A 22,415-nucleotide genomic window follows, 5' to 3' on the forward strand; every position below is an offset into this window, starting at 1 on the left:
GTATTGTGGGGAAGGCAGATGAGCTGAGGGCGTGGATTGACACATTGAATTATGACATTATAGCCATTAGTGAAACTTGGTTACAGGAGGGGCAGGACTGGCAGCTCAATGTTCCAGGATTCCGATGTTTCAGACGTGATAGAGGCAGAGGGATGAAGGGTGGGGGGGTGGCATTGCTAGTCAGTGCTCAGGCAGGACAGATCAGAGGGCTTGTCGACAGAAGCCATATGGGTGAAGCTGAGAAACAGGAAAGGTATAACCACATTAATGGGGGTGTATTATAGACCACCCAATAGTCAGCGAGAATTGGAGGAGCAAATCTGCAGAGAGATAGCAGACAACTGCAGGAAACATAAAGTTGTGACAGTAGGGGATTTTAATTTTCCACATATAGACTGGGACTCCAATACTGTTTAAGGTCTAGATGGGTTAGAGTTTCTAAAATGTGTTCAGGAAAATTTTCTAAATCAAATATATAGGGGTACCAACGAGAGAGGATGCAATATTAGATCTCCTATTAGGAAACGAGTTAGGACAAGTGATGGACGTGTGTGTAGGGGAACACTTTGGTTCCAGTGATCATAATGCCATTAGTTTCAACTTGATCATGGATAAAGATAGATCTGGTCCTCGGGTTGAGGTTCTAAACTGGAAAAAGGCCAAGTTTGAAGAAATGAGAAAGGATCTAATAAGCGTGGATTGGGACAGGCTGTTCTCTGGCAAGAATGTGATTGGTAAGTGGGAGGCCTTCAAAGGAGAAATTTTGAGAGTGCAGAGTTTGTATGTTCCTGTCAGGATTAAAGGCAAAGTGAATAAGAATAAGGAACCTTGGTTCTCGAGGGATATTGGAACTCTGATAAAGAAGATGAGAGAGATGTATGGCATGTATAGGCAACAGGGAGCAAATAAGATGCTTGCGGAGTATAAAAATTGCAAGAAACTACTTAAGAAAGAAATCAGGAGGGCTAAAAGAAGACATGAGGTTGCTTTGGCAGACAAGGTGAAGGATAATCCTAAGAGCTTCTACAGGTATATTAAGAGCAAAAGGATAGTAAGGGATAAAATTGGTCCTCTTGAAGATCAGAGTGGTCAGCTACGTATGGAACCAAAAGAAATGGGGGCGATATTAAATGGGTTTTTTGTATCCGTATTTACGAAGGAAACTGGCATGGAGTCTATGGAAATAAGGCAAACAAGTAGGGAGGTCATGGAACCTATACAGATTAAAGGGGAGGAGGTACTTGCTGTCTTGAGGTAAATCAGAGTAGATAATTCCCCAGGACCGGACAGGATATTCCCTCGGACCTTGAAGGAGACTAGTGTTGAAATTGCAGGGGCCCTGGCAGATATATTTAAAATGTCGGTATCCACGGGTGAGGTGCCGGATGATTGGAGGATAGCTCATGTTGTTCCGTTGTTTAAAAAAGGTTCAAAAAGTAATGCGGGAAATTATAGGCCGGTAAGTTTGATGTCAGTAGTAGGTAAATTATTGAAAGGAGTACTAAGAGATAGGATCTACAAATATTTGGATAGACAGGACTTATTAGGGAGAGTCAACATGGCTTTGTGCGTGGTAGGTCATGTTTAACCAATCTATTAGAGTTTTTCGAGGAGGTTACCAGGAAAGTGGATGAAGGGAAGGCATGGATGTTGTCTACATGGACTTCAGTAAGGCCTTTGACAAGGTCCCGCATGGGAGGTTAGTTAGGAAGGTTCAGTCGCTAGGTATACATGGAGAGGTAGTAAATTGGATTAGACATTGGCTCAATGGAAGAAGGCAAAGAGTGGTAGTGGAGGATTGCTTCTCTGAGTGGAGGCCTGTGACTAGTGGTGTGCCACAGGGATCAGTGCTGGGTCCAGTTGTTCGTCATCTATAACAATGATCTGGATGATAATGTGGTAAATTGGATCGGCAAATTTGCTGATGATACAAAGATTGGAGGTGTAGTGGACAGTGAGGAAGGTTTTCAAAGCTTGCAGAGGGATTTGGACCAGCTAGAAATATGGGCTGAAAAATGGCAGATGGAGTTTAATGCAGACAAGTGTGAGGTATTGCACTTTGGAAGGACAAACCAAGGTAGAACATACAAGGTAAATGGTAGGACACTGAAGAGTGCAGTAGAACAGAGGGATCTGGGAATACAGATACATAATTCCCTAAAAGTGGCGTCACAGGTAGATAGGGTTGTAAAGAGTGCTTTTGGTACATTGGCCTTTATAAATCAAAGTATTGAGTATAAAAGTTGGAATGTTATGGTGAGGTTGTATAAGACATTGGTGAGGCCGAATTTAGAGTATTGTGTGCAGTTTTGGTCACCTAATTACAGGAAGGATATTAATAAGGTTGAAAGAGTGCAGAGGAGGCTTACAAGGATGTTGCCGGGACTTGAGAAACTGAGTTACAGAGAAAGGTTGAATAGGTTAGGACTTTATTCCCTGGAGCGTAGAAGAATGAGGGGAGATTTGATAGAGGTGTGTAAAATTATGATGGGTATAGAGTGAATGCATGCAGGCTTTTTCCACTGAGGCTAGGGGAGAAAAAAACTAGAGGACATGGGTTAAGGGTGAAGGGGGAAAAGTTTAAAGGGAATATTTGGGGGGGCTTCTTCACACAGAGTGGTGGGAGTGTGGAATGAGCTGCCAGATGAAGTGGTGAATGCGGGCTCACTTTTAACATTTAAGAAAAACTTGGACAGGTACATGGATGAGAGGGGTGTGGAGGGATATGGTCCAGGTGCAGGTCAGTGGGACTAGGCAGAAAAATGGTTCAGCACAGCCAAGAAGGGCCAAAAGGCCTGTTTCTGTGCTGCAATTTTCTATGGTTCTATGGTTCTATGGACTCTGCCTGGCTGAGGCATTGCCATGGAGAAAGCAACAGGCTCCCCATGCTCCTGGGTAATTCAAAAAAGGTGCAAGTTTTGAACATATATCTTGTTTGCAGGGAGTAGGTCCCTCTATAAAAATGTATGTCACTTCTGGCAGGCGAAAAGAATATGTTCAAGCCTGAATTGTGTCTTTTTGTTTACTCATCTGGAAGCACGGGGATCCTCTTGATCCTTGTTGCTTTCTCCATGGCAACATCTTGGTTGATCAGAATCCATGCACCAACCAATTTTCTCCTATATTGTAAATTGTTGCGATCATTTGAAATTTGGATTTCTTTCATTTGTCCTCATGAATGCAAGATAAAATGCTTCGGCAAAATGTCTCTCTTTTCATCAATATTCAAGTTCTGTATTACCAAGTGACTATTTTTCGACGATTGGAATGTTTGACTAGCTATCCTCCCATCCTCCAATCTCCACAAATTTAAGCTCATCCAAAATTCTCCTGTTTGTATCCTGTTCACCCATCTACCCTGTGATCACTGACCTGCACTGGCTTCCCTGTTCCCTGGCCAGAACATTAATTTTAAAACTCTTATCTTTGTTTTCAAGTGCCTCGATTGTTTTCTCTTTCCTTACCTCAATAACCCTCAAGAACCCTGGATTTCCTTAGCTCGGGTCTATTGGGAATCCGACAGCACAGGTTTTGAAGAGAATCTTAAAATAGGAGAGAGAGGTGGCGAGATAGAAATATTTAGGAAGAGAATTCCAGAACTTAGGCCTAGATGGCACAAGGTACAGCCATTAATGATGTGATGAAGGAAGTGTAGGATCATGCTGCTTAATTGTCCCTTAGAAGCGTAGGTTGGAGGGAATTAGTGGGGTAAATGAGTGGGGTGTCAGAGATGGGGCCTGGATGGGATGCTTGGTTGGAGAGCCTGTGCAGACTTGATGGGCCAAATAGCCTCCTTTTGCACTGTAGCACAGAGTCACCAACATTTGGTTGCCCTCTCGGACCTTCTGGGCACCTCTCAAACCCTGTTTGCTTCAAGTCTGCTTCTCACAGCTCTCTCTGTAACAGGAAGCCTGTTTCTCTGCTCCTTTCTCTCAAATTTACTTAACAGGAGCTGTTTCTGACCTCTGTCCTTGACCCTTGCCTGGACTATCTTCCAGGACCTAGAACAAAGAAAATTACAGCACAGGAACAGGCCCTTCAGCCCTCCAAGCCTGCACCGACCATGCTGTCTGACTTAACTAAAACCCCCTACCCTTCTGGGGACCATATCCCTCTATTCCCTTTTCCCTGTTTCTGATCCTTGCTTTGTTCCTGCCTGGAACTTTCTTCTGAGACCTCCTTCTGCCACACATCTTGGTTTGGTGCCTTCTTTTTTGGTACATTCTCCCTGTCCAATGCCCTGGGTGCCTTCAGCCCAATGGTGCTCTGGTTCAGCTCACCTGACCTGAAATATGGGGGGGGTGATTCTCCCAAAAGTGCTGAATTGGCGGGAAAACTGTTCTAGATCACGACTGTTTTTTCAGTGCAGCTTCACCTTGAATCTCTGCATTCTGTGCAATGCAGAGCTCACAATCGTGAATATCAGTAAAAACCCCAGGGAGGGTGGGGCCCATTCATGCCGCAATCTGACAGTTCTGGAACTCTGCACATGCGCAGTGGCTCTGATCTATCAGTCTTCCCAATTGCTGGCCAGCTCAATCGCTGGCCAGTCTGGGATCCCCGCAGTGCTGTCCCTCCAGCTCCCCCACCATGGCCTGATCGCGGCCCCCACAACAATTCCCAGGCCAGCCCCGACCGCCCCCCCCGCCCCCCTCCCCGATCCCCGTTCCTGAGCATCCAGATGTCCAGCCTACCCCCCAAGCCATGGCAATCCCCCTACCCCCCTCCCCCCAACTGACCCTCCCCTTCACCCCAGGAGGCAGACCTCTCCTCGGGAGGCAGGCCCCCCTCCCTCCGGCAGACCACCCCCTCCCCCAGCCCACCCCGATCGCTGGCCTCCCTCCATTCCAGACCGATCCCCATGCAGAGTGGCAGTGAGACCCCCAATCCCACCGATCACCCCTAGGCCCCGCCCACAATAGGCCCTGCCCCCTTGGCACTGCCCAATGCCCGGTGGGCAGTGCCAAGATGCCCCCTGGGCATGGGCACTTTGCCCCTTGGGCAGTGCCGGGGGCACAGACTAGCACTGTCAGGGTGGCCATGCCCAGGGGCACAACCCCCCCACTGCCCGACCCCCTGGGGAGCCCCGATTGCCCCCCATAATTCCGGCGGGGTCTCCCACTAGTTCCCCGAATGTGGAGAGCTCAGCTGAACTCCGCTGGAATGAAGTACTCCTGGCGGGGTGGGAGATTCGATCAAGATCAGCATGTTCCTGATAATGACATGCAAAACATATTTAAACTACATTAAAAAAAGATTCAAATGACTTACCTGTCTTCCTGCCGGTTTGCAGTGTGGTCTCGACGGCGACTGTTCTCCGGCTCTGGGAGGTACACTTAAAAAGATGGTGGTGGGCCACCCTCTTGAACCACCGAAATCCATATAGTGAATGTATTCCTGCAATGCTGATCAGTCGGAAACAAAATCAGTTTTGTGACCCAGCAACAAGGAAGAACAATGTTTCAGCCAGTGAGATGTGTGAATTGGAAGGTAACTGACATAATTTAGCAAATACAGCTTCTTGCCTAATACGGGCAAGAGGTTTAGACTCACTAATGTTGCTAACGTTGCTTTGAAGGTGAGGGCAACAGGCAAGAACACTTCAGTTCTTGCAGCTTCCACAGGGAAGCACACTGAAATAACTCGTCAGAAGCCGGTGTCCCTTCACCGAGCTTCGATTTATTTACATAGTAAACAACATTCAGGCAGGTACTTCCTCGTACAGAGTATAAACTCTGACACTCCATGTTATGTATGTATGCAGGGCTCCCTGATTGGACAAGCCTTGCTGCCTTAATCTGGGAGTTTGTATTCTAAGAGGTCCACATTGTGGGCCTTGTTAAAGTCATTACACACACCTTCCTTATACATGACTTCTCAGAGAACTGGAGGTAGTCGATTCTGGGTTCATACGTGCAATCTGAAGAATGGAGGACATCTTTGAGACTCTCATCTCCCCTAAACTTCCAACTGCAACTGCAGCTGGTCATCCTTCTGTTGTTACTGCCCTCCTCCTCCACTGTTCTGAAAAAACTTGGTCACAGAGTGTAACATACAGGATAATAACCATAGTAGGAACCATAGCAGAAGGAACCATGGAAAGACGACGGCCTAGTGGTATTATTGCTAGACTATTAGTCCAGAAACTCAGCGAGCGTTCTAGAGATCCAGATTCGAATTCCATCATGGCAGATGGTGGAACTTGAATTCAATAAAAAATGTCTGGAATTAAGAATCTATTGACGACCATGAAACCATTGTCGATTGTTGGAAAACCCCATCTGGTTCACTAATGTCCTTTAGGGAAGGAAATTTGCTGGTCTGGCCTACATGTGACTCTCGAGCCACAGTTGCCCTCAGGCAACTAGAGATGGGCAATAAATGCTGGCCAGCCAGCGACGCCCATGTTCCACGAATGAATTTTTAAAAAGTAGGTCAAACCAGGAAGTAAAGGGTGATTAAAACAGAACTGAGTATTTTAATTTGTTCGAGCCCTCCGATTGCAGCATAAAGACTTCAAGAGGATTCTTCATTATCATTAGGAGCTGGCATTTGCTTTAGGAAATTGTCCTTTTATCACACAATAATTTTCTCAGCTAACTGAAGCCTTCATGTTGTTTAATCCATCACCATTCAATTAGCTCATCTTCAGCAGTGCAAAACAAACCCTTGGTTGCAGGGGAGCAACATAAAACAACGTGAATTTAATCTATTAAATTCAGAAAAAGGGGGACCATGTGCACACATAACAGAAATGATGGACAAAATCAATTCTTGTTTTTAATCGGGACTGTTAGTAATTTGTTTGCATTTTTATCGATCAATCTGCTTAAAATGGAGCATGGATTCAATCTAACCCACACTTGGCAGGAATACTGTTTATTAGATTATAATATTTCGGTGTAATCCTTGATATTGGGTAAAACTATAAACTTAGGTGTCAACATTATTTACAGTATGCGACTGTACGCAAGAATAAAGTTCCCGTCAGTAATATTGGTGCAATCCAGACAAAATCAGGTGAACCACTACAAAAGATCAGAGAATTTTAAGCATGAGTTACGCCCAAAATCACTTATGTTCTTGTTCTCCGCTACCTTTTTCACTGGTTTGAAATCCAACTTGCTGGATCAGGCCCTGCCTACATTGGACACAATCTCAGGTTAACCTTGCAAAATTGCATTGCTCAGGGAAGGCTGCGTTTATTTTCTTCAGTGCACAGGCACTAGTGAATGTGTTTTTTGAAGTTTAATTTTCGTATCAAAATGTAAATAATTCACTGCGAAGGTGAAGAATGTACACAGATGAGGCTAGTAAATGGTTCAGTATAGATTTGTAACGTAATTTTCAGTGATCTTAAATGAGGTTACACACAGATGAAAGACTGAACACTCCCATTAAAAATGCTTACTTGTGGAAATCCATTTTCAACTGAATTACTAAAATCACATTGGGAATTTTTCTTTAAAAGAAACAAAAAGAAATAATTACATCCCATTATGTTGTCAATTTCATCACTTCATTGAAGATTGAACATTTGCAATTATGCAAATTAATTTAATCAGAAACTTGAACTGTGACCCAACCAGTGCACTTCAGGTACAATTTCTTGATTGCATTTAATGCAGAAACTCTACCCCGTCGTGTTCCGCGCATCAATATATTTACCTTGGATTTAAACATTTTATTTTATTCCGAGGGTGGGAAAAGTACAACAAATTTGCTTGACGCAAGAGCAGAGTAATTGACATTATAGTAAATATGCAGCTGAGTTCTCTGTGGCAAAAACCAATATCATTGCACGGACACACCCACACAGACAAGCACACATAACATAAATATAATCATAAATTAAAACCAAGGGGGCAATTTTACCAAAAAATGTCTAAATGCCGAACGAACATGAAAATAGGAGAGAATCGCGCCCATTTATTTGCGAGAGAAAAATTCAGAAGTTATGCCACTTAGAGAAAAAATGAGGTGAAGTGTGATTCGCGCCAGTCGGGACAGCGTACGGAGTCTAATCATGCCAGGAAGCCGGCTGACGATTGCTAGAGTGTGCTGTTGCACATATGCATGATCTCGCAGTGCACTGTGTAAAGTGTACACAGTTAGTGCACTGGGAATCTGATATTCCTTCCAAACCCCCAATCACACACCCACACCCCCCCTCCCCTCCGCCCCCAGATCATGGCCTCCCACTGTCAAATGTGACTCACCACCCCCATTCATAATAACTCCGGCCAATCACTGCCCCCATTCATCCCCTGGCTGATTGCCACCCCCATTCAAAGCCCCCACCCTGTCCAATCGCTACCCCCATTCACCCCACCCTGGTCAATCACTGCACCAGCAATCCCCGATTGCAAAGTGCATAACTCCCCATGCGTAGCCTCCCCTTCAAGCTCCGCCTCCTTGTTTAGACCCCATCCTCTCCCGTTAGGCCCAGCCCCTTGGCACTGCCCTGCCACCCGGGGGGACCTCAATGAACTTCCATCCCACCGGTGAGGAAATCACGTGTGGTCCCCATTGGTGGGATCATACGTGATCCTCGCCAGTGAGGAGCTCCACTGGCGAGGCTATTAAGGCAAGTGAGCCCAGACGATTCCGCACCTGGCTCACTAATAATATTAAAATTAAGATTTAAACATTTAAATCAGCCTCACACCCTTCCCGGGCACGAGGCTGATCACGCTGGCAATCCAGTGCTGGTATCATCACGAGAGCTGAGAAACCGGATACAAATCCATTTTTCACCACTCTCACGATCTTACCAGCTGCGCACACTAATCGACTGGCATGACGAGCTGAGAAGATCACCCCCTAAGTGTTAATGCTACCCATTGCATGCTCACTGCTTATAGTAGAATAGTTGGTTTGGTATCAACTTTATTTTTTTGTATTAAGCTTAGATCGTGGTACAATTCATAAGGCAAACTCAAAGAATAATTTTCAAAACAACTGTGGTCCAATATGAGCAAAACAAATCAACCATTAGCATTTATGCTATATTATCAAACAGAGGAAAGTGACATTCCCCAGCCGGCTAAACTATAATATTCGGTTAAATATTTTGAGTCTTGTTGCTGGCTGCATGGTGTAATGAGTTACAATGCTGCTCTTTCATCATTGAGATCAGATTTGCATCTAAAATAAACTAATGTGATGAAGTTCTCCTCTTTCTTTAAGTTGTAAGGTTCTTATATAAATGGAGCTTTGCAGGGTTAATTCAAGTCCCTGGTGGGTGAGTGTTGGTCCACAGCAGAAGATTATCTGCAATTTGGCACAGGAAATGAGAACAAAAAGTAAGAACAAATTGCTAGCAATTTGGTTTTCTAATTGACTGCAATAGTCTTATCTCATAGCAAGTTGTAACTCATAGACTATTTATCCAAGAAAAAAACAAGTACAATTTAAGGACTGCAATATATCAGTTTTAAGGCATGGCGGATGGTAAATGCCAGCTACTCAAATCCCAAAAGAATTTGAAACAGCTGCCAACACTTTACTTTTCAATTTGTATATTATGAGTAGATTTTCCAAATGATGTGTTCAACTAATTGTGATGATTTAATATTCAAGTAAATGCACCTCCTATTAAAATAAATATATATTTTATTAAATGCAATGGTTTCACAGAGTTAACATTACTTTAAAACAGTTCCAAAAGATCTTAGCTAAAACTGTACTCAGAACTAATCTTCCTTTCCTGATGGCAACAGTCCTTACAGGTTTTTAAATCTATAGAACAATGTCCCATTGCTCTTGGGTATCCTCTGAGGCTGATAGTAACTAATTCTCCAGGTCCAGCCTTGTCCATACTGTCTTCTGGGATATCTGACCAGCTACCACACTATATCCTTGAGGAGAGCTGATCAGATACCATGCTGCTTTCACGGAGATCTAAGCAGCTACCCACTCATACAGGCTTCAGTGTTTTCTTAAATGCATTCCTTCCCTTTGATCTCTCTATCCGCTAATATTTCGCACAGTCTCTCAGAAAATCCTTTTCCCCAGAACTGATCAAATGCCTTTCTTTACTTTATAGATCCTAGATTTTAACAAGCAAACTTACCCTATTTTTGCCTCACTTACACACAATTTTACAACTTTTGTTTCATTATATTTAGACCCCTGCAGTCTCTCTATCTCTACATCCAAGTGCACCAATCACACTCCCGCCAGCTTGTTTTCCAGTAAATGAGAACTGTGACAGTGATATGACCAAAATAAAAATATTATGATTCCTAATTTTCCCGACATCAGTGAGAATTTAAGAATAGAATAAAAATTCGGAACATCTGTAAATAATACAGATTTTGAATAAGACATTGAATAAAGCTGCAGGAGAAAATCAAATTAATGTCGATAGATCTACAATTTAACATAAAAAGCTCATATTTATCAAAATATATTAGTATTCAGAGTGCTTTGATTATTTCTTTATTTCGGTTATATTTTTAAATTGGTAGTTATAAAGTAATGTTAGCACAATGACACCATACAAATTGAATTATAAAGGCCAATCCACTGATGAGAATAATTCAAGCGTTTCAACATAAACATGCACTTTATTTTGGATTAAAGTGTTTTGCTTGCCATCATGACCAGTAAAGGCATCTCCTATTCATAACTTCAGATGTGGATTGAGTTCATATATGACTTTTCAGAACTGTCTTTTATTTTTGCAAATGAACACACACAAGGTAACTAAGATGGCTGCCAAAGAGTCAGGCGGCCATTACAACTTCAACACGGAATATCTCAAGCTTCTAGAAAGTTCTGAATTGAATCTCACTGGGGTGAGGACCTCACCTTTGAATGGATGTGCCTAGACACCACCCCTTTGAGAAATTCACACCTACCACTGTTCAAAGTTTACTCCAAAAGCAGTAGACCTGTAGACTTCTCATCTCCAAGATCAATACTTCACAAAACCAAGCTGAAGAGACAGGTTATCAACGAGTTGAATGTGAAAACCCACCACTTATACCTCCTGTTGTGTAATGATGGCTTTGGACTGCCAAACCATTCTGGTTGGATGTTACCAATATTGGCCATGTGAAGGAAACCAGCTTGAGATATGTTTTATCTAAAGACCCAAAGAGAGACATGGGCAGTCTGCAGATGAACAACAAAAGCCAGTGGCTGAAGAAAAGGCAGTGTCATATTTGCCTTTTAAGCATTTAAAAAGGCTTTAAAAGAATCCTCGGCCTGACTCCTAAAACCAAGTTCACCTCTGAAGAAATTGGACTTCCTGATACTAAAGTCACAAGTACCTAACGTAAGGACTTGGGGAACATTAATCTCTTTGAGGGAATGCTATAGTAATCCTGATTTCCGCTACCAGCCATTTGAACCCATCCAAACTGGAACTCAAGAATGGAGAAGACTTCCTTCTTCAAAAGAGAATGTTCTCCTATAATGTTAGCTGTCAAAGAGTATTTACCAGTTGTAAATGTGCTCTATTCTTGTTAACTATATGTTTTGAGAGCGTTGGCATGAGTGCTGAGTGATTGATGTAGCATTTAGACTCAGTGACTGTTTGAAAAAATAATCCTTTTTATTTAAACCCACAAAAGTCTGCTGCTGATCCTTTGGAATGAATACATGCTAAAGAGGCTTAGGAACACATATAGAACATAGAACATAGAACAGTACAGCACAGAACAGGCCCTTCGGCCCACGATGTTGTGCCGAGCTTTATCTGAAACCAAGATCAAGCTATCCCACCCCATATCATCCTGGTGTGCTCCATGTGCCTATCCAACAACCGCTTAAATGTTCCTAAAGTGTCTGACTCCACTATCACTGCAGGCAGTCCATTCCACACCCCAACCACTCTCTGCGTAAAGAACCTACCTCTGATATCCTTCCTATATCTCCCACCACGAACCCTATAGTTATGCCCCCTTGTAATAGCTCCATCCACCCGAGGAAATAGTCTTTGAACGTTCACTCTATCTATCCCCTTCATCATTTTATAAACCTCTATTAAGTCTCCCCTCAGCCTCCTCCGCTCCAGAGAGAACAGCCCTAGCTCCCTCAACCTTTCCTCATAAGACCTACCCTCCAAACCAGGCAGCATCCTGGTAAATCTCCTCTGCACTCTTTCCAGCGCTTCCACATCCTTATAGTGAGGTGACCAGAACTGCACACAATATTCCAAATGTGGTCTCACCAAGGTCCTGTACAGTTGCAGCATAACCCCACGGCTCTTAAACTCCAACCCCCTGTTATAAAAGCTAACACACTATAGACCTTCTTCACAGCTCTATCCACTTGAGTGGCAACCTTTAGAGATCTGTGGGTATGGGCCCCAAGATCTCTCTGTTCCTCCACAGTCTTCAGAACCCTACCTTTGACCCTGTAATCCACATTTAAATTAGTCCTACCAAAATGAATCACCTCACATTTATCAGGGTTAAACTCCATTTGCCATTTTTCAGCCCAGCTTTGCATCCTATCTATGTCTCTTTGCAGCCTACAACAGCCCTCCACCTCATACACTACTCCACCAATCTTGGTGATTTCAGAGCAAGCTTCAACTGGGGACAAAGATTTTGGGGAGAATTTTAATCTGACCATGTGGGTGGACTTGCGAGAGAATGACGGGTGTAAAAGTGCTGAAACTGCCATTGGACCTACATGAGGTCCCGAACCTCCCATGGTAATTCACTGCAGCTGACATTTTCAAATGGAATGGTCAACAAAATTTGGTCTTAGTTGACTCATATTCTCGATTGCTGGAACTCATGACGAGTAACGCAATCACCATTAAGCTCAAGGAACACTTTGCCATACACAGCATCCCTCAGAGACTCATGACAGACAACGCTCGCCAATTCATCTCCACTGAATTTAGAAACTTTGCATGCAAATCGGACTGTGAGAATATCACAAGCAGCCCCTATCACGAGCAGCCCCTTTGACCCACAGTCCAATGGCCTGGCGGTATGCTCAGCTAAGCATCTTTTACAGAAGTTTGCCAAGAATCAAACAAATTACTATGCTGCACTCCTAAGCTTGTGAAACATGCCAAAACATCAGCACAGCGACTATGCTCCAGGCACACCAGGACTATAATTCCTATTTCCAAGGCTCTTTTGCAGCCCAAGCTCAAAACAAATGTGAGGGATGTCCTCGTGGAATGCTGATTAAGAGGGAAACTACCGAAACAAACACACTGATTGTGGACAATATTGCAAGGGAATTGGGGGTTTCAGTTTATCTCTCCTCCCCTGTCCACAACACTTGCAGTTATCTGCAAGATGCCATTCGGCATCTCAAGCCTGTTCTGCCATTCAGTAAGATCGTGGCTGCTCAAATTGTGGCCTCAACTCCACTTTTCTGTCTGTCCCCATTAACCTTTGATTCTCTTCTGTATTAAACCACTATTTAACACAGCCTTGAAGATATTTAATGACTCAGCCTCCATTGGGGAAGTGAAGTCTGGGGACTAATGACCCTCTGAGGGAAAAACACAGCTGTGGCCATTTGGCTATTATTTTGAGGGTAACTCTCTAAGATGGTAAAGAATTGTCAACTGCAGTATATCGAACCTAGAACATAGAACAGTACAACACAGGGACAGGCCCTTCGGCCCACGATGCTGTGCTGAACATGACTCCAAATTAAATTAATCCCTTCTGCCTGCCCTTGATCTATATCCCTCTATCCCTGCATATTCATGTGCTTAAATAAAAGCCCCTGAAATGCCATCACCACCCTGCCAGCGCGTTCCAGACACCTACCTCTCTGTGTGTAAAACATTTGCCCCCCATATCTCCTTTGTTCCATATGTTTTCATATTATTTGTGAATTTGACCAGCATCTCATTTACAAAAATGTTTTCCTAACTATGGAGCAAGGCAGAGTCAGCAATAACATTGGTATTTGAAAACTGGTGCCTGCAGTATAGTCACAACATGAACCATGTTAGCAGTATATATTAATTAGTTTTCTTTAAAGTATCAAATTTAGTTGCAACCCATTTTGACTTTCAAGCAGAATTTTATTCAAAACTCTTTTGTTTACTTTCAGAGTTTTAATAAATGTATTCCTCTGTTTTCATTTTCTTAATTAATTTCAAGTGTCATTTCTTTTTATCATAAAAGCTTTTAAACCAAATAATAAAGAAAAACATTGCAATTTTAATTTTCAAAGGTTACTTTCCTGGTGCTTTATTTCAATCACACTAAGTGCAATAATTATTTGAAAATGGGTTTCACAACATTCATTTAATCATCTCAATGAGTAATATTTCCTAAACCAATAAGTTTCTATAGCCCCAATTTCAGAAAGGCTAATTCTATGTGGCGGCATGGTGGTACAGTGGTTAGCACTACTATCTCATAGCGCCAGGGACCTGGGTTCGATTCCCGGCTTGGGTCACTGTCTGTGTGGAGTTTGGACGTTCGCCCTGTGTCTGTGTGGGTTTCCTCTGGGTGCCCCTGAAAGATGTGCTGGTTAAATGCATTGACCCCAGCAGGTGCTGGAGTGTGGCGTCTAGGGGAATTTCACAGTAACTTCATTGCAGTGTTAATGTAAGCCTTACTTGTGACTAATCAATAAAAACATTTTGTTGACAAATGGGTGTAAAATCTAATTTACAGGAATCTAAATCAGTTCCTTCTTTGATATATCTGGGTGTGATACATTTCTCTACTTACAATTTATCTGGAAACCTATCTCTGATAGAGAAGAAATATTGAACTGTATCTTGGGACCTCATTAGTTGGACAATAGATATGCGGACCAGTAAACACCAAATGAACTATATTTACTCAGCACAGTGCCAGAATAAAAGGCCAGGAATGTACCTCTGGCCAATAAATAAAGCATTTTAATTTAGTCAAAAATCTAGCTGATTGATTTTTTTTTGCCAGTGGGCTGTTTGATTATCATTGTAATTAGTTTATATAGCTCCTATAATTCATGAACAATGAATAATTGATCACTGAATAAGATGATCAACAAATTGTTTCTGTAATTTGGAAATATAATTTTAGCTGTATTTGTTATTGAGAAAAGTTTAAATTCAGCCACTTGGAATCACAAGACTACATTAAAAAATACTTATAATCTCTGGTGTGCTATGATGCCAGGTAAAGCATGGTTTTGTCATTTAATTAAAACCTCCCTTGGGTAACATTCTTCATCATTGACATCTCGCACCTCAGTGAACATGAAAATTCATAAACTGAAAGTAAAAGTTGATCTAATTTTAAAATGCTGATCTGCAAACTAGAAGGCTTTCAGAAAGTGTTCCCAGTGTAGTCAATTATATGATCACCATATTAAAATTTCACTTAATTGATATGAAAATGTAATTTCCACAAACACCGAAAAACCTCGATTGCCATCTGTGTGCTGCCTTCCGCCATGGGAGTAAACCCACCAATCAGCAATCTGCTTTTCACTCTCTACATTCCACTTTGGTTATCTGCCCTCCAGCTTACTGTTCACCTTCCTGTCAGTTATCATCCTTTTCATTGACTTTATTTGTTCCTCACATAGTTATCTCTGCTTCTTACGATGTTCATTAATTTTCCACTTGATTATCTGCCCCCTTGCGCAGTTTATAATCATCCTACTCTTTGTAATATCTCCTTTTCACTCTCCTCACTCAATCTCAACAATTATTTCTCCCACTCACAATCTGCATTCACTTGGCTATCTGTCAGCGTTGGCGCTTTTATTCAGCTCCCCATTGCTTATCTATTCTTCACAGTCTTGCTTTTCTCTATTCATCTCTGCCTTTCTTCTCCCACTTGGCTATTCGTCCTCCTTCCTATGTTCATGTTACCTTCACCAAGCTTCTCTCCTGTCACTATTGTCAGCCATTTTGAGTGACTACTTTTGCTTTGTCTAGTTCATTTCCTGCTTAGTTCCCTGTCCTCATTATCCACATCTGTTAGTTATTGGTTCTAACTTCTCAAGGCTTGGTTGTGATCAAATTTGGTTAGTTTTTTAATTTTTCTCCCTTGAAGTCCTTTTCCCTTAAATATTCTGTCAATCACTTTTTGCTTCCAAGGAGGAAAACAATTAAAAAAACTGAACAAGGCAATTGGAAAAGAAAGTAGAGCAAAGGATTGCGTTACATTTTTGGAATGAGCAATCAACTTATGCACAGTTCTAGGATGCACATTAAAGACAAAAAAAGTAAATGAATGTACACCAGTTAAGTTTTTTTTTGCTGTGCTTCTGTGTAGGCTGTAGAGGCATTTGGCTCAAATCCTAAAGGATAAAGGAAAAGTGGATCATATTTTCATCTTTAGTGGGCATTTGGTAAGATGTCTCATTTAATCAAGAAGTTTTAAAAAGACTATAATGAAATGGATTAAGCAAGGTCAAAATGCCATGGCTGTTCTGGCAGACACCTGTCATAATTTCCTTCAAAAAGCCCATTTGTTGCTGAAAAATCCACCCATGCAGGACTTGACTGTTCCAGTGTTCTCACCACTGGTCTCCTATTGACCATCATCCATTCATTTGAGGTCATCCAAAGCTCTGTTACCCACACCAAGTCCTGTTCACACATCACCCCTCTGCTTGTTGGCCTCGATTAGCTCTCAGTTCACTAACCATTGTACAATTCTCATCCTCATGTTCAAATCTCTTCATGGTCTCTATCCTTCACATCTCTGTAACTTTCTCCAGCCCTGTAAACCTCTGAGAACTTTGCATTCGTCCAACTCTGTCCTCCCCATTTCTCTCTCCCCATTTAAGACTCTCTGTAAAACTGCTCCTTCAGCAACCTTTCACTTATGTCAAAATCTCCACCTTTGTCTTGCTTTGTCTGATTATGACCCTGCAAAGCAACCCAGGTCATTCCCTCTGGTAAAGGCACTATATAAGTTGATCTTTGTGGCTTTAGCTCAGTTTATAGTGAATAACTTTGAATATTTCCTGCAAACTTCTAAGGAAAAAAAAATAGACTTCTATACTTAAAATTATTAGACAATATCCAGGCTTGGGCAAGATGTGGCAAGGAACATTCTCAGGCAACAACCAACAATAGAGAATCTAACCATCGCCCCTTAACATTCAATGGCATTACCATTGCTGAATCCTGAGGGTTACCATTGACCAGAAGAAACTAAGCTGGGCTAGTCATTGAAATACTGTGGCTACAATTAACCATGATGTGGAGATGCCGGCGTTGGACTGGGGTAAACACAGTAAGAAGTTTAACAACACCAGGTTAAAGTCCAACAGGTTTATTTGGTACAAAAGCCACACAAGCTTTCGGAGCTGCAAGCCCCTTCTTCAGGTGAGTGGGAATTCTGTTCACAAACAGAGCATATAAAGACACAAACTCAATTTACTTGAATAATGGTTGGAATGCAAATACTTACAACTAATCAAGTCTTTAAGAAACAAAACAATGTGAGTGGAGAGAGCATCAAGACAGGCTAAAAAGATGTGTATTGTCTCCAGACAAGGCAGCCAGTGAAACTCTGTGGGGGTTACAAATAGTGTGCCATGAACCCAATATCCCAGTTGAGGCCGTCCTCGTGTGTGCGGAACTTGGCTATCAGTTTCTGCAGAAACTATTCTGCACACTATTTGTAACCCCCACAGAGTTTCACTGGCTGTCTTGTCTGGAGACAATACACATCTTTTTAGCCTGTCTTGATGCTCTCTCCACTCACATTGTTTTGTTTCTTAAAGACTTGATTAGTTGTAAGTATTCACATTCCAACCATTATTCATGTAAATTGAGTTTGTGTCTTTATATGCTCTGTTTGTGAACAGAATTCCCACTCACCTTAAGAAGGGGCTTGCAGCTCCGAAAGCTTGTGTGGCTTTTGCTACCAAATAAACCTTTTGGACTTTAACCTGGTGTTGTTAAACTTCTTACAATTAACCAGCAGAGATCCAGCAGTGAGTAAATTACCTTCTGATTCCCCGAGGCTGGTCCCCCATCTATAAGGCACAGATCAGGAGCGTGATTGAATATTCTCCCCTTACGTGGCTAAATGCAGCTCCAGCAACACTCAAGAAGCTCGACATCATCAGAGCAAAGCAGCTGCTTGATTAGCACCCCATCCACAAATTTTCACTCCCTTTACCACTGATGAACAGTGGTCACAGAGTGTATCATCAACAAGATGCATTGCAGGAACTCACCAAGGTTCTTTAGGTGGCACCTTCCAAACCCACGACCACTGACATCTAGAAGAACAAGGAGAGCAGATATATGGGAAAAACATCACCTGGAAGTTCACCTCCAAGTCACTCACTATCCTGACTTGGAAATATATTGCTATTCCTTCACTGTTGCTGGGTCAAAACCTTGGGACTCTTTCTCACAGAACTGTGGATGTACCTACATCACATGGACTAGAGGGGTTCAGGAAGCCAGCACACCCCTATCTACTCAAGGGCAATTAGGGATGTGAAATGCATGCTGGTCTAACCAGTGATGCCTACATCTTATAAATGAATAAAAAAAGATGTTATAGCTATCTGGATTGCATAGGTAGGAATAAGACAGCATTTTACTTGTTGTATTATATTCAATTAAACCCCACCAAAAATGTCAATGCCACAACAGATTATCTGTAAATTGCATTTAAAGAATGCTTCCACTTGTTTCTGCATATTGAAAATTTACTGTCAGGCTGAATTGAACAAGTATTACACAGGAATGTGAACTAAATTTACAACTACAGGGGATTTCATTACTGCAAACTCTGTAATACAAGCTGCTGACAAATTCCCTTCTCTATCTGATGTATTATTATAATCAGTAAAAATACCTGCAACCTAATAATACTACCTACTTTGTTGGCCCTCATTGGTTTTGAATAGTAAGGGATGACAGTAAATTAAATGTGATTTGTTTTTGAAAGAAGTAGCAAATAATTGGTAAGTCATTGGATTCCAAACCTCTCATTTTATCCATCATAATACCTTACTTCCTAAGACAACTCCATTTTATTTTCTGTTTCTCTTGTGTCTATTCTGATGATGCTATTTTCCACAATGGCATTTCCAACATATCTTCCTTTCCCCTTACATGAGGACTCCACTGCCCACCCCCTGTGACAATGGTTGACATTTAGGCTATAAGCTGTGTCGGACCCAGCAATTCACCCGTTCCCCAATCTCCCAGAACCACAATAGGATTCTCCGTGTCCTCGCTTCCACCCACCAGTCTCCATATTCTAAAGGATTATCGTCCTCCATGTCCATCACTTCCAGCATGATACCACCACCAAACTCATCTTCCCCTCCTCTCTCCTGCCAGCATCCCAAAAAGATCAGCCCCCCCCAACCCCCCATGACACCCTGGTCCACTCCTTTATCATACCAAACACCTCATTCCTTTTTCCATGGCATCTTCCCATGCAATCCCATGCCCATGGCACCTTCCCATGCAATCCCATGCCCAGTTCTGGTCGCCACAATACCAGAAGGACGTGGAGGCTTTAGAGAGAGTGCAGAGGAGGTTTACCAGGATGTTGCCTGGTATGGAAGGGCTTAGTTATGAGGAGAGATTGGGTAAACTGGGATTGTTCTCCCTGGAAAGACGGAGGATGAGGGGTGACCTAATAGAGGTGTATAAAATTATGAAAGGCATAGATAGGGTGAACGGTGGGAAGCTTTTTCCCAGGTCGGTGGTGACGTTCACGAGGGGTCATAGGTTCAAGGTGAGGGGGGGGGGGGGGGGGGGAGGTTTAACACGGATATCAGAAGGACGTATTTTACACTGAGGGTGGTGGGGGCCTGGAATGCGCTGCCGGGCAAGGTGGTGGAGGCGGACACACTGGGAACATTTAAGACTTATCTAGATAGCCACATGAATGGAGTGGGAATGGAGGGATACAAAAGAATGGTCTAGTTTGGACCAGGGAGCGGCGCGGGCTTGGAGGGCCGAAGGGCCTGTTCCTGTGCTGTATTGTTCTTTGTTCTTTGTTCTAATCGCAGGAGATGTAAAACCTGACCTTTTACCTCTCTCCTCATTGTCCAAGGTGCAAATATTCCTTCCAGGTGATGCAGTAATTCACTTGCATTTCTTCCAATTTAGTCTATTGTATTTGCTGCTTTCAATGTGATCTTGTCTACATTGGGGAGACCAAATACAGGCTAGGTAAGTGCTGTGGAGCATTCCTGTTCAGTTTGCACGCAAACACCGACCTTATGATCGCTTGCCATTTGAATTCATCATCTCCCTCTCGTGCTCACATTCATATAGTGTTCCAGCAAAATCAACACAAGTTGGAGGAATGGCACCTCATCGTCTGATTAGGCACTTTACAGCCTCCTGGACTCAACATTGAGTTCAATTCATTCAGACCATGAACGCTGTCCTCCATTTTCAATTTATTTTGCCAAGTGCCCGTTTACTATTTTTCCCGCTTGCACACTTAGCTGATCTTTATTCTGCTATTACCACCTACTCTGGTCCAATGCCTTGTTTCTTTGCTACAACTAATCGCCCCTGCCCACTAACCCATTGTTCCCTATTGTTCCTCCTGACCCTTGCCCCCTTTTTCAACAGCATACCACTCAGCACATTTCTACTTCCCTTCTGTTCCAAAGAGTCACATTGGACTCAGAACATTCACTCTGTGTCTCTCTCCACAGATGCTGTCAGACGTGCTGAGTTTTTCCAAGCACCTTCTGTTTTTATATCAAATCTCCAGTCCGCTGTGTTTTGCTTTCTTCTTATCCATCCATTTGGTGAATACACCCCCAATGGCTTGCACAAGCATTTCAGCTCGTGAGATTGTAAGTTCAAAATCGTTCCCTTCCTATTTGCTGTTTTACACTGTATACTTGAACTTTGGAGAGTGATATTTTTCTGATTGGGTCCACTTTCTAAGAAGCAAAATGCCATTGCCCCTTTTATCATTGCAGCTGAAGGATAACTGATTCCCATGTATTTAAGCAATTGTCTTCAAATCTCCCACTAGAATCTACTTTCTGAGCTGATTTCACATCCAGTACATGCTGAAATGATTAAATGATCAAACTGACCAGGAAAGGATGTACAAATCCCCATAGTTTATTCTAGTGTCCAGAACTGACCTCCTGAAGGATCGTGCCATTACAATCTCTCAAACAAACTTCAGATATGCTTATAGAACAGAATATGTCTCGTATATTTATCAGCCTTGTGTAATGTCACCTTCCACAACTCATTCTACAAATAAGTGATTTGATTTGATTTATTATTGTCACATGTATTAACATATAGTGAAAAATATTGTTTCTTGCTATACAGACAAAGCATACCGTTCATAGAGAAGGAAACGAGAGAGTGCAGAATGTAGTGTTACAGTCATAGCTAGGGTGTAGAGAAAGATCAGCTTAATGCAAGGTAAGCCCATTCAAAAGTCTGACAGCAGCAGGGGAGAAGCTGTTCTTGAGTCAGTTGGCACGTGATCTCAGACTTTTGTATCTTTTTCCCAACGGAAGAAGGTGGAAGAGAGGGTGACTGGGGTGCGTGGGGTCCTTAATTATGCTGACTGTTTTGCCGAGGCAGCGGGAAGTGTGAACAGAGTCAATGGATGGGAGGCTGGTTTGCGTGATGGATTGGACTACATTCATGAGCTTTTGTAGTTCCTTGCGGTCTTGGGCAGAGCAGGAGCCATACCAAGCTGTGATACAACCAGAAAGAATGCTTCTATGGTGTATTTGTAAACGTTGGTGAGAGTCGTAGCTGACATGCCAAATTTCCTTAGTCTCCTGAGAATGTAGAAGCTTTGGTGGGCTTTCTTAACTCTCGTGTTAGCATGGGGGGGCCAGGACAGATTGTTGGTGATCTGGACACCTAAAAACTTGAAGCTCTCGAAACCTTTCTACTTCGTCCCCGTTGATGTAGACAGGGGCATGTTCTCCTTTATGCTTCCTGAAATTGATGACAATCTCCTTTGTTTTGTTGACATTGAGGGAGAGATTATTGTTGCCGCACCAGTTCACCAGATTCTCTATTGCATTCCTGTACTCTGTCTCGTCATTGTTTGAGATCCAACCCACTACGGTGGTGTCGTCAGCAAACTTGAAATTTGAATTGGAGGGGAATTTGGCCACACAGTCATAGGTGTATAAGGAGTATAGTAGGGGGCTGAGAACACAGCCTTGTGGGGCATAGGTGTTGAGGATGATCATGGAGGATGTGTTATTGCCTATCCTTACTGATTGTGATCTGTGAGTTAGGAAGTTCAGGATCCAGTCGCAGAGGGAGGTGCCGAGGCTCAGGCCACAGAGGTTGGAGATGAGTTTCGTGGGAATAATAGTGTTGAAGGCTGAGCTGTAGTCAATAAATTGGAGTCTGACACAGGTGTCCTTGTTATCTAGGTGTTCCAGGGTTGAGTACAGGGCACGGAGATGGTGTCTGCTGTGGACCTGTTGCGGCGATAGGCAAACTATAGTGGATCCAGGTAGTCCGGGAGGCTGGA

The sequence above is a fragment of the Mustelus asterias genome, chromosome 14, assembly GCF_964213995.1.
Source record: "Mustelus asterias chromosome 14, sMusAst1.hap1.1, whole genome shotgun sequence".
NCBI classification, from domain to species: domain Eukaryota; kingdom Metazoa; phylum Chordata; class Chondrichthyes; order Carcharhiniformes; family Triakidae; genus Mustelus; species Mustelus asterias.